Below are 13,090 nucleotides of genomic sequence, written 5' to 3' on the forward strand. Positions count from 1 at the left end.
CTCGAACCAATGACGGGGCGACTCCGAACGCGTGACCAATGAGCGCGCTTCGCGCTCGCGCGCTCAGAGCCCGCCAAGATGGGCGTGGCTAAGGCTATATATTAGGCACCCCGTCATGAGAGTTCTTTAGGTTCAATCGACTGAAGCGAACTGACCAAGCACAAGCATGGCAGCTTACGCAATACTCGTTCCCTCCTCTCAGGGAACCGAGGTTACGTTAGTAACCGAGTCGTTATTAATTTAGAACAAAACAAAGAAAACAACAACAACAATATGTGCTTTCTGTTTTGGTGTTATAAAAAATCTGATAAGGCACTTCCACCCGAACTCCTGCCATATGTGAGAATTAGATAAACCACTCATCATTTGATATGAGAAAATTACCTTCTTTTTCCCATTTTTCTTTAATGTATTCGGTAGAGTGGTATTTTTTTATCCTAAGGGCTTTATAAAATGTAGATATACCACCTTTATTTGGATCTTCTTTGTATGCACCTATAAATATCCTCAGTATTGGGTCATCAAGGTCTGTTTTATTTGTAATGTTATGTTCAAAATGATTACGTATTTGAAGATATCTATAAAAGTCAGATTTCTTAAGGCAATATTCTTTCTTCAAGCTTTCAAAATCTTTTAAGTGTCCCTTTTTTGTAAGGGAGTAGAATGTTGTTATTCCTTTTGTATCCCAGGATTTAAATCTATGATCCATTATATTAGGCTTGAATTCAGGATCATAGGCACACCGTTGAATTATTTGTAGTTTATGAATAAGATTATTTTCTTCTCTTATCGTATTCCAGATTTTTAATTGGGCTTTTATCCATGGGTTTTGCACCTTATCTATAAATCTTCCCAAATTTTGATATGCTAATATTGCGTAAATTTGGGCTATTTACTCATTCTTACCCACAATGCAATCTGTTTTCGAGGGTACATACAATGTACACTCTCCGTCCCCTATATCCCAAAATCCAATGCGGAGACGGCGGCAGAATGCAATAAAAAAGATCAATCCACTTAAAAGCAATTTTTGAGTCTAACAAAGAAGCTGCTGTAAAGAGGTTCAATGGGAAATAGGAGGCGAGAACTGGCTTGATAATATAAATAATATTTTAATTAATAACTTAAAAGACACAAACACACATGACGGGCATATCCGTAAACTATCTCTCTCTCTCTCTCTCTCGACACGTTGCGTTCCTTAAATGTCTCTCTCCGTATCACTACAACAAGACACAGGTGTTAGAGATAATTACCGGCCTTGTCTCCCTGAAGGAGAGCTTGTGACTAATAAAAAGCACTGGCCGTTCCTCCCCTCCGACCACCTGCGAGAGCACTGCACCCAGCCCCGTCAGATGCATCAGTCTGCAAAATAAAGGGGAGAGAGAAATCATGTGCATGTAAAAGCGTTCTCTCCCTCTCCCGCAGACCGACACACGACCACGCCCCCATGCCACAGCTGCCAAAAAGTGTGAAAACTTGAGGAAAACCTACAAGGTAAATTAATCTTAATAATATATACAGTTCTGCGTTCATTGCAGTTTTTTTTAATGATGCATAAAAGAAGCTTTTTTTAGTACAGCATTAATTAAGCCATTTGATATCAGGGGGTGATTGCACCAGCTGTACATAAGTTGCAACTTAGCCTAGTTGTGGCGTAAATGGGCACTAAGTCACAATGTACGCCCTACTAAATATTTGAGCATTGCACCATTAAACTTTATGCCTTTATGGGACCCTAAGCAGAATTTGATTTGGGGTCACCTCAGTGCCACTAATACGATTGACTATTGTCAATGCTTGATTATTCACACACTATTAATCTAACACACCCATTATCAATTGTATTAGTTGTAGCTGTTTGCCTGGCATGTTTTTACCCGTCTACGGTTTTTAATTGTAATGGTAGAAAACACACAACAGTGGTCATGTGTTAATTTGCACATTGATATGCAAAGTCTTACAGTACTAAGTGGCCTACTTAAATGTGGTGTATTGAAAAGTAGCAAAATAAACCAGCAGACAATGCATTTACTGTAAAGAAGTTAACCACTTTAATTGCTTTTGGTTAAAAAAAAATAGCAACGTGCAAAAGTACAGAACAATCAACTACAAATAAAATAACTTCAGATAAACAGCATTACATTAATAATTATAAATATTAATCTCAGGATATTCTACAGTAAACTTTGCAAATACAAAGGCTGCTGTGCTATTAACTTACCTGCCACATCCGCTGAGGTTGAAACAGACAAGGAACAGTAGGATCAGTAGATGCAGGTGCTGGTAACTGCTCATCTCCTGCAGAGGATGGACCTGATGAAAGATTAAAATAATAATAATTCTTATTATAAAAGCTAGCCATGTTAGATGTCATATTAGAAGGTAATGCAACTGTCTGTCAATAACAAAAAAGATTTCACAAAAGGCATGGTTTATCCATATAAATATATTGATCTGGGATTGTTGAAAACTCACCTGCTGTATCATCATCAGCTGTAGCACTGGTTCTTGGGGCAGGTGGCGTTGGTTGTACCCCACCTGCAAAGTATTTCAAGTTTCATAAGAGTACATAATTGATGGAAAATAAAGTTTTTTTTTAAACAAAATAAATTATTATAAACGGAAGCAAGCCATCTGTACACCTAAAACAACTACTCTTAATCTATAACTAGCTAATTGAGGCATAATGATATTGGAATATAATAGCAAAAATGGTAGGCTAAATGTAAATAATGTTAAGCTGTGATCTGTACCAAGTTTGTGGAACAGAAGCTTATTTTTATTACAGAAATATATACCCACAAGAACAAGTTATTTTTACACGGAAGACAAAAACTTTGATATAAAACTAACAAGTAATGTGTTGTATTATAATATATTAAGCTGCAAAGGCTATTTACGGGTGTTTAATCAAACGTGAACTTTCCCAAACCTATATTAATTAACTAGCCAGCTAACGTTAGATCGCATCAAAGCATAGCTTCTTTACATACCTTTATCTTGCTGTTTTTTCTCTTCCTCGGTTTTCTTTTTGCTTTTCTCTGCACCAGAGGATATGTCCTTTTAGTTTTGCTGCAATGCTGCTGCCTCTTCAATCAACTAACTGTCTGACCATGCTTGCAAACTGTAGCCCGTTAACATAATATTGCGGTTTTTGTATAATTACCATTGTCCATTGACATAATATCTCCCAAAAAATAAATAATTCAAGCTGTCATTTCATGAGCTCTTGGGGGCCACCTGGTGGCCACGGGGGCCCTAAGCAGCCGCTTAGTTCGCTTATGCTTTGGGGTAGGACATAACTACGTGTAAACTAATTATTTAGAAAAAGCAGACTAATATTCTATGATATCAATGAACTCATGTTTTACGTGACATGCTTCAGTCGTTTCGACATAAAGTATGATGTTGATATTTACACTCGTTTACATTTACGAGAGAGAGAGAGAGAGAGAGAGAGAGAGAGAGAGAGAGGAGAGAGAGAGAGAACGTACTTTAAGCAGCTCTTCAGCATGAAACTCTTCAAACGGTGCAGTTTTTAGGGTGTATTGCTCAGTGTCAAGTTTTAACATATTCAAAGTATATTTATAGGATATTAAAACTAATTAATGTCTATTTTTCCAGCCTGTTGTATTAGTATTTATTTATCACCCCTTATTTTAGATACAGTTCCTATATATTGTTATTTACACAGGGAAAATATACTATTTATTAATTCTACTTTTACTACGTATCGTATTTTAATGATGATATAATTTATTAAAGCTGACAGATACATGAACAAACAAGGTTTGAAAATCAACCATAACAAGATCAAACTGAAGTTCACGGCTTTTTAACACTTATCTTGCCTGTGCAACCGAATTAAGCACTGACTTAGTTACAAACTAACTAGTAGTTATTAAGCCCTATATGTGAACTTTACGTCCCGACTTATGTAAGAACTTACGCACAGCTAGTGGAACCGTACCCAGGACAATTGAGGGGTTCATACTCAACTATTACAAATAACAGAGTTTTTAAAGTATTTAATTATTATTATTTTGAAATAGATTATACTTCAAAATCTCTTATACAATACTGAATAAAAAAACAAAATATACATGTTTGATTTTGCTAATTTTAAAGAAAAACTCTTAAAGATTCTACAAGGGGTAAACGTTGAGCACAGCTGTATATACAGTACTTTTATTCAGTGCTGTTAAAAAGTCTTTGACACATTAGGTGCTACTTAAGACAAGTTATTTTATCCTGCTTAGTGTTTTAACTGGAAATATACATTTTAGACTACAGTAGTATACTCACTATTATGCATTGAATTACAGAAATAGCTCACCCAATCATCATTAGCAATTCTCTCATAATTTCCTCAAACTTATGTCATCTCAAACGCTTATGACTTTCTTCCACATAATTAAAACAGAGATATTTTAATGGAAATATGAAGTCTGTTTGTTCACACAATGCAGGTGAATGGTGACCAAATCTTTTAGATCCAAAAAGGACATAAAGGCAGCATTAAGGTAATACATATGACTCCAATGGTTAAAACTATGTCTTCAGAAGCGATCCAATCAGTTTTATGTGAGAACCGACCAAACCATAACTCCTTTTTCACTACCTATCTTGACATCAGCAATCTCCTAGCCAATCATGATTTCAAGTTCAATTACACTTCATAGTGCTTGATGAATGCCAAATTCAGATGGTGCCAGGAAGTGTAATCAAACATGAAATCTTGGGAGACCTGAGCTTGAAATCTGGGGCTAGTATAGAGTTACATTTTTTTTTTGTTCTAATCAAAAAGCTATTAGAAACTATTATGCATAACCTTTTTACTGCCTTTATGCCTTGCATTGTATGGAGATAAATAGATCATATTTCTAAAATAATTTATCTGTGCTCCATGGAAGAAAGTAAGTCATACATGTTTGAGACCACTTAAGTGTGAGTAAATGAACAGAAATTATAATTATTGGGTGAACTATTCCTTTAAAACCATACTGAACATCTCTATGCTGTCAGAGCCTTTTTATATGAAAATGTCATGTATCTCTGTAAGATATATCATTCTCTTCTAAATCATTTTTAGGAGCTAAGGAAGCCACCCACTGGAGTTGGGACTGAATCAGGGAATCCATAGCAGGAACATGGAAGTGGTACAACCTCATGGATGAGGCAATAGGTGGGAGGCCATCCATCCAGCATCCCATCCTAATTGCCTAATCAGAGGAAAACTCCATCGTTGCTGCAGTGAGTTCCCCTGATTCAGTACCAGAGGAGCCAGAGCAGGAGGACATGAGAGGGAGTGAAGATGCAAGGCCAGCAAAGAGATAGAAAAGGGACTCAGTGCTGGATTTTTTAGAGAGAGAGGCTGAGAGGGCAGAGAAGAGAATGAGAAGAGATGAGATGAGGGAGGAGAGAATTCTCTCAATTCTTGATTTTTTATTTAAAATAAAAAGTTTGATGAGTCATTTTTGCTCTTTTTTTTTTTTTTTTCACAAAATGATTTATACCAACAAACACCCTACATCCTTATTCATAGTTTAACTATGTAATGAATCTATTTTAGATTAGTAAATAGTCATTTAAAGAAACAAACTTTATAAATAATCATGATGTTTTACGGCTGGAGGAAGATCATCAAAATCTGGAGCAGAGACGGCTGCAAATAAGTTGTCTCTTCCACTCTGCGGGTCTGTTAAGTGCATCAGGGTCATCATTGTTTAGTTGGCCTTCTTCTGGCTCTGTGATGTCACCATTTGTGATGCAGATGTTGTGCAGTACAGCACAACAAGCTATGACCTCTGGGGCAAAGACTGGCTTGACTTCAAGGGCCTTGAAAAAGATGGATCGCCATCGTGTTTTCAAACTGCCAAATGATCTCTCAATTATGGACCTAGCTTTTGCATGGTGGGAGTTGAAATGACGCTGACTTGCATTCTGGAGTGGCTCTCTTTATGGTGCAATAAGAGAGATTGGGTGGCTAAAACAGGGGTTACCTCCATCTCCAAAAATGTGGTATTCCTCTGGTGGGTACAGTGCCTTAGTGTAGATTGGGCTGTTCTTGAGCACTCTGGAGTCATGGCCAGGTCTGGAATAACCCACAAAAATGGCCAGGTATTTTCCTTGATGGTCGCAGAGTGCTTGTAGCTGGATGGAATAAAACAACTTTCTGTTTAAGTAGCACATCAGCAGATGGTTGCTTGATTCTAATGTGACAGCCATCAATGATACCAGCAGCTGCACCAAAGACAGGACTGCCAGCCAAATTTGCAAAGCCAGCACTGATTTCCTCAAGATCCTGCCGAGTAATCCGGGAAGCGGATTACTCTGTTTGATGTGGAGGATCTTTTTTGTGACTCTGTGAACAATCATGTGCACTGTCGAACGGAATGGAGTATGTCAAATGCTCTGCAAACAACCTGGTAAGAAGTTACATATGCCAGCCAAAATATAAAGACCAGATTTTCAAGATCTTGACCCCATTCGTGATATTGTTGTAGGAGGTAGGTCAGGGTTTGTCTGGTAAGCCTAAAGTCTGGCCTGAGGTCACTTGTCCCATCCAGGAACAACCTGAGAACAGGCACTTGCAGTTTCAGCTGACAGTAAGGAGTTGGGTGTTCCAAACTAAAAATAAATAAATACTATAGTGTAAGGTAATGTGTGATGGTAAAATGTGTTAAATGTGTAAACCATTCTTCTGGACAAAAAAAAAAGTTATATAAACATAAGATACACAAATTATCCACTGACAGCAGTGTATTATTATTAACATCAATTTTGAACACTTTCTTTTATTATTGTATTATAATTATTATTTTCGATTATTTATATTATATCTAATATAGAAAAATAAATCCAACTGTAAACTAAAAACTGAAGTATACGTTTTTAAATATCCTGAAAGAAATTTTCTAGGAGTTCAATTGATCTATTATTCAGTTATTTAGTTTACAGCTGAATGTATATTGCTTAATAACTTCTTACCGATGGGTGGCGTCGACGAGCTAACAAAGCTCGCCTCAAAGTTGTTGCTCTTTGTGTAATGATTTTTTCTTCTCAGGAAAATAAGATTCACCAGTACCAAAACCAACAGGAGTACTTTTTTGCGTCAATATATATATTTATATAAAGATTACAGAGATGGTACAATTCATGAAGCCACACAGGTGAAACGTTCATGACAAAATGTCTGCGACAGCTCCCGTGTGCACTCTGACGCAGGTAATTTACGTCAGCGTCTTCTTCTTCTTTAGGTTTTATGGCGGGTTGTGAACCAACTTAATAGTTGCATACCGCCACCTTCTGTGATGGAGTGTGAAGATAATGAAATCTACATTTCTCCCTATTCCCTATATCCTATATTTTAATCCACTACTCCTAATAAATCTCATTATTGCTTTCATTTGTTTCCCCACATTTGGACCATCATTAAAGATATTGCTCATTAATAATTCTTGACTTCCTAAGGTATGTAATTCTTCCTTAAGACTCCTTTCTCTTTCATAAGCAGGACATAATATCAACACATGCTCTACTGTTTCCTCTATTGCACAAACCTCACATAAACCTGTATTATATTTCCCTATGATGTGTAATGTATAGTTAAGATGTAAATGTCCTGTTCTTAGATTTGTGAATATAACTTGTTCCAATCTACTTATGTTATGAATGATTGTACTTTATTTTAATATTCCTTTGTACCTTATAATAATGTCTTCCTGTTTGACATGAATCCCAATAAGTCTGCCATTTCCTATTGCATGCTTCCAATATCAAATGTTTACCTTCTGATCTGCTAAGTGAAATATTTATATTTGGTTCATCCATCCTTAATGATTCTTTAGCCATTTTGTCTGCTTCTTCATTGCTTTGAATTCCCACATGTGCTGGTACCCACATGAAATGACTTATTATTCCTATCTGTTTTAGACTGTATAATGTAATCATGATTTCTATTAAAATATCACTTCTATTTGTTTGATTTGATTGTAAACTCATAAGAACCGCCAATGAGTCAGAACATATTATTACTTTATCTGCTCTTACTTCACAAATCCACCCTAGTGCCATTAAGATTGCTATAATCTTTGCAATGTATATAGATGTACCATCTGTTATATTTCCAAACGTCCTTACTTCAAACCCTGGAACATAAAACGCTGCCCCTGTCCTTCCGGTTTCTTGGTTCTTTGAGCCATCTGTGTATACTTAAAGAAATTAATAATGTATCTTTTTATATATTCTTTAACATATGTTTTTGTATTAACTCCATCCCTTTTATCCTTAATTCTTTCATGTAGCTTTAAATCAATTTCAGGTTGCGTGAATATCCAAGGTGGTATCGGAGGTATTGCAACTATTGGAGAAATTTACTTTGTATCTAGACCATTTTCATTAGCCCATTTCTTTATTTTCCATGCAAAGATCTTTACCTGGTGTATTTATTGTTTCCCATCTTTCAGCAAGTTCTCCTCTTACTGGATGATCATTATTTTGTCCCTGGTATGCCATAGCTATAGTTTCTCTCTTCTTAAATACAGTGGCATTTCTGATGTTTCCACCGGTAATGCTGCAATTGGTGTAGTTTTAGCTGCTCCTAAAATTAGTCTTAATGCTTTATATTGCATGATATTTAGTTTATTTAGCATAGTTGCAGATGCAGATTCATATACAATACAACCTAATACTAATCGCAAAAGTCCAACATACTGTATATACCTTTTAATGATTGTTTGTCAGCACCCCAGTCTTGTCCTGCAACCATATTACAATTTTCTTCAATTTTGATAAGGCACTGACAATCCCTTACTCTCCAACACATAATACAGCCTATTTACAATCATTTTCTCCATCAATTTATATAGGTTAGATGTAAGTGCTATTGGTCTATAATTCCAGCTATTGATACATCTTTTGTAATTTCACTGTGCTTTGGACAATGATGTGTTTCTTTTGGCTCATGTCAGTTTTGATTGTTTGTGAACAGTCAGAATATGATTCCAGCTTTGCAAAGGAACTGCTATTGAAGGATGCAGTTAAAAACACTTCAAAAATGTAAGTAAACCATTTCATTCATGAATATTTCAAATGTCATGACTTTTTGATAGTTTAAGGTAGGCTACTGAGTGTTAACAGTTGTGCTTGAGATGAACAGTTTAATATATTCAAATGCAATGTGTTGGATATAGATTATGTTTAAACACTGCTTGATCCATCTCCTGCAACCTGTGTGAATTTTTTGAAATATTTTACAAGTAAGGTTGATGTTATAAGATCTATCATTCCATCCTCTTCATTTCAAAATTCAGAGGTAACTTCATGCTCATCTCGCGTTACTAAATTTGAACGTGTATCATGGAACCAGGATCATTGCCAAAGTAAAGGCATTTCTGTCATTCAAAGATCTGGAAACTGTGGTTCATGCCTTTATTTCATCTAGGCTTGATTACTGTAATGCACTCTATCTGGGAATTCCTCAGAACGCTGCTGCTAGAATTTTAACTGGGACTAAAAAAAAAAGGATAGTATATCTCCATTGTTGGCCTCTCGCCACTGGCTTCCTGTCAAATAAAAAAATCACATTTAAAGTCATACACATCCAGCATGTACAGCATGGCATAAGGATGAGTAAATTATGATAGAATTTTCATTTTTAGGTGAACTATTCCTTTAAGTTGGCTCTGGAGTTATTAAAACACAATGGAACATTGAAAAAAAAAAATGAAAAAAACAAAAAAAAAACAAAGTATGATGAATTAAAATGAAAATAGTCGTAACGGTCAGATAACAAACAACTTTCATTATAGATGTTGCAGTAGTTGTGTTTTCTTGTTTTAAATGAAAATGATTGAAGTGGGTACTATATTAGACAACCTCCAAGTGATAAATTAAACTGAATGGAATAAAGTGGTTGCAGATGAATTCACGCAAAATCTGAAATAGCCTTATAATAGTGCACACAAGATGTCGCCATTGACAGAAAATAATACAAAATGCAAGGTTAATTTGTTTTGGGTAGGATTGTTCTTGTATAGTACATTACACGCTAAATCTGTCTAATGTTTTGGAAAAATTTGTGTCACTGCTTATACAGTATAATACGAGTAGAAACATTTCTCCACTTTAAAAAACAAAAAGTTGCCAATTGGTACTATATTTTTACCAAAGATTTTAGTACAGCTATACGTTTGTATCAGAACAAATGTATTCCAATAACTGTTCTGTTTATAACGTTTGAAGTTAAAAGAAGACCTATAGAATTGACTTATTTTCTGGCAAAGACTGGGTATTTACTGTAGGCTATGCAAAGAGATTGATCCAAATAGTCCATCATTTACAAGCAATAACAATCCTCATTATTAAAGGAAACAAGAGTAAAGAAGGAGATTATAAATAATAAATAAAGTACTATAGATGAGAAATTGTAGATTAAAAATGTATTTATTCGGAGTAGGCCTATCACTTGAAAAAAAAAACAAACAAAAAAAAAAACAGGCCAGTTGTTTAAGGTTTTCTGTCAGATTAATCTTTTTTAGCAAACAATTTCAAGTAAAGTCTCAATTCATTTGACTTCTGTTTATTTATTTTTATAACATATGTAACAATCGCCTTATCTTACCCTCTCCCTACAGAAGCGGCTTGAATACAGTCTGTATGAATGAACAACTGAAGTCAAACCGTATTCTAACACATGTAACCATGTTGACAGTGACTACGTAAATATAAAAGATAGCGAAGTCCAGAACTCCAGCATGTCTCATCACAATTGATGTTGCGTTGTTAAATAAACAAGTCCAGTTGAGGCACGAATTCATCAATCAGATCTTAATTAACCAACAGCTTTAAATGCTTTTTTAACCAAATGCAGAGCACAAGACTTGCGTGTTTATAACACTAGAGATACAATATCTGATCTATATGATTTTAGTGTAATAAAAATCACCAATTTACTGGTGTTGCATTGTCATTGGCAACGGAATGGAATATTGGATAGCCTGCAACTTTATACTGAAAAGGTAAGTAAGCGATTTTATCAGACTAAAATAATGTTAACATGTATAATGTATCCATCTTGTGGTTATACTTTTGAAACAGCGTGTATTGCAATATTTATGGACTGGTCACATTCACTTTCATTGTAGGGGAGCGTGGGGTAAGATGAGCCAGTGGGTAAGTTGACCCACCCCCTATTTCTAGACAACTATGCACATTTGGTGTCATGTGACCATACATTCTGAAGGACTCCATCATTTCTATTTTGCTGTGAAGAAGAGAAGCACTTGGGACAAGAGGTAAGTTTTTTTTTTTTTCACAAAAACACTTTTTTGCTTGTTAAAGTTAATTTTCTGCATTGCAGGTATACTAGTTGTTGTGCCAAAGCAAATGTATCTAGGTCTAAAGTTGTGTATGGTACATGTTGGTGATTTGTCAACATATAAAACCATGTGAATCATTTAGCTAAAGGTTAGCCTGAATTGCTAAGCTAGGCCGTTTTTACCAAAATAGTGACTATGGGGCAAAGTGAGCCAGATGATGTGGGGTAAATTGAACCAGTGGTTCAACTTACCCCTAACTTAAGGCACTAAAGTTAAGTTTTAAGCATAACATTGTTTTAAATATAGTATTACACAACTGTTAACCATACATTACACATTGCATAAAAGCTATCATGCCAAGAACCTACAAAAGAAGAACCAACTTGGGCTCAACACCCTTAGAAGAGATGAAGAGAGCAGCCATTGATGTTGAGAGCGGAAAATCCATCAGATCAGTGGCGAAGGACAGAAATATTGACAGGTCAACACTGCGGAGGTACATAAAAAAGGAGGTAAAGACAGTCAAAACAGTAGGGTACAGTGGAACAGCAGAAGCCAAGAGGGTCTTCACATTAGAGTTGGAAAAGGAGCTTGCCGATCACATCAAAAAGTTGGCTGAGCAGTTCCATGGCCTCACTCCAAAGAAATGCTGTGAACTGGCATTCCAGTTTGCACAGAAAAACAACATCCCTGTCCCCAACAACTGGAAAGAGAAAGGTCTAGCGGGTAGGGTGTGTAGGAAATTACATTATAAATTTAGGACAGGAAAGGCTGACGTCTGTGGTTTCATGCCACGGTATGATGAAATTAATTAATTCTATTTTGTTAGTTCGAGATTGGTTCAAGAAATGTATTGCATGCCACCATCTTTCCTGTCGTATGCCTGAAGCAACATCTTTAGGAAGAGTTACAGCCTTCAACAAAACTACAGTCAGGGAGTTCTTTGACAATCTGACCAAAGTGATGGACAGGTGACAGAATTAATTTATTCCATAATATTAAAACAAATTAATGGCAACTATAGCAAGATACAAGAGTAAAGTACATTTACTGTACAAGAAATGGAACATGAAAAGAGAAAACACAAACTGAAGGGGAAACAAGTAACCAACATCAAAGAACAAGGAAAGTCCAAGAAGAAACAAACCAAGAAGAAAACCCCAGTGTACAGCAGCTCTGAGGAGAGTGATGTTCCCATCCCACTTGATGACACTTCTGAGTGTGACAGCTCCCAGGATGAGAGTAGTGAACCAGACATCTCAGATCTGTCAGTTGGTGACTTTATTATTATGAATTTTGCTACCAAATGCAACAGCTACCATTATATTGGCTTGGTTGAGAGCCTTGAGGACAATGAAGTTAATGCAAGATTCCGCAGAAGAATCCGAGGGAGCACTTGAAAAGACAAAGCCACCTTTGCATTCAAAGAAAATGATGTGGGATCTGTCCCACTGAATGATGTGCTGAAGAAGTTTCCTAAACCACGAAAGGTTGGAGGAACTACAAGGAGGGAGCAACAACTCATATTTCCCTGCAACCTTGATGGATGGAATGTCCAATAGTCATTTTCACTGTGCTGAGGTCTGGAAGTTCAAACTGTGAAACTGTTTAACAAAATTGGAAATTAGAACTGAACTCACTGAAGGGACATTCTTTCTGCCAAACACGTTTATGTGTGTGTGTGATTGGACATGACTTGATTAACAGCATATAACCATATTTATTGCTCCTGAAAACTATGCTGGCAGTCCTTCACTTAACAGAAA

The sequence above is a fragment of the Xyrauchen texanus genome, chromosome 32 (genome assembly GCF_025860055.1).
Source record: "Xyrauchen texanus isolate HMW12.3.18 chromosome 32, RBS_HiC_50CHRs, whole genome shotgun sequence".
NCBI lineage: Eukaryota > Metazoa > Chordata > Actinopteri > Cypriniformes > Catostomidae > Xyrauchen > Xyrauchen texanus.